Raw genomic sequence first — 1,136 nt, 5'->3', positions numbered from 1 at the left:
AAAACAAAAGCAGCTACATTATAAAGTGATGTAAAATACTAAAAACAGGAACATGTTTGTTGGTTTATGCCATGAACTTAGCAGATGTTTGAAGCCATTTAACATTTTATTTTATTTTATTCATTTATTCATTCATTTAAAAGAAACAAAACAAATTCATCAGAAAGAAAACATTGAATGAAAAGAGTGCAGAGAGAAGAAAAATCTTATATCTGCCCCTTATTTAAAAATATAAAACAACTTTAAACAATCACTTAAATTAATCACTTTAATATTCACTTTAAAGCTAAGAATAAAAAAACATGTTTTGCGTTAGCAGAATATAATTCTAACTTTAAAACTTGTCCAACATTAATAAAACTTACCTCAAGTTGCCTTTTTGGACATGCATGCATATACTTGTACAAATTGTACTTGAGAGGAGATTATTACAGCCTCACATAAAATCAATGATGATCATGATATGGGAACTGGATCGGTATCGGGATCGGATCGGAAGTAAAAAAAAAGTGGATCGGTGCATCCCTAGTCTGAGTAGGGCCAAGACAGAAGCAGACTGCTGTAGACTTGAAGCAACTCTTCTTTCAGATGTCCCCTTCAGGGGTCTCCATAGAGAGTCATCCTCCATCTCTGTCCTCTGCATCTTCTCTCCTCACTACCTCCATGTCCTCTCTAACTGCATCCATAGATCTCCTCTTTGTCCTTTTTCCTGGCAGCTGCATTTCTAATATCCTTCTACCAATATACCCACTGTCTGTCCTCTGGACATGTCCAAACCACTGTCTCTCCTCTGGACATGTCCAAACCACTGTCTCTCCTCTGGACATGTCCAAACCATCTCAGTCTGACCTCTCTATCTTCATCACCCATTGTTCATCGTTCAACCTTAAAACAGCTCAATATTTTTCTTTTTCTCACAGTCCATGTAAAAACTAAAGTAAACTAATTTTACATTTTTTTATGGTGGCTATAAAACACAGACTTTTAAAATTTCAACTCGCATTACTAAGTTGGAGCAGTTTCACATCAAAAATCAAGTAAAGGCACTTTACAAAAATGTTAACAAGTCTAAATCATAAATTCAATTTAGATTCAAATCCAATTCAGATACAGTAAATGGACTCATATAGCACCTT

The 1,136-nt window shown here is 34.8% G+C and overlaps 1 protein-coding gene across 1 annotated transcript in view; it reads left to right on the top strand.

Moving 5' to 3' along the window:
• mturn (maturin, neural progenitor differentiation regulator homolog (Xenopus)) overlaps positions 1-1,136 on the top strand; it is a 10,009-nt gene that overhangs the window by 1,505 nt on the left and 7,368 nt on the right. The window lies entirely within an intron of this gene.

Source organism: Nematolebias whitei, chromosome 19, assembly GCF_014905685.2.
Source record: "Nematolebias whitei isolate Nwh7 chromosome 19, NemWhi1, whole genome shotgun sequence".
Taxonomy (NCBI): Eukaryota; Metazoa; Chordata; class Actinopteri; order Cyprinodontiformes; family Rivulidae; genus Nematolebias; species Nematolebias whitei.
This window is presented reverse-complemented; position numbering and strand designations above follow the sequence as displayed.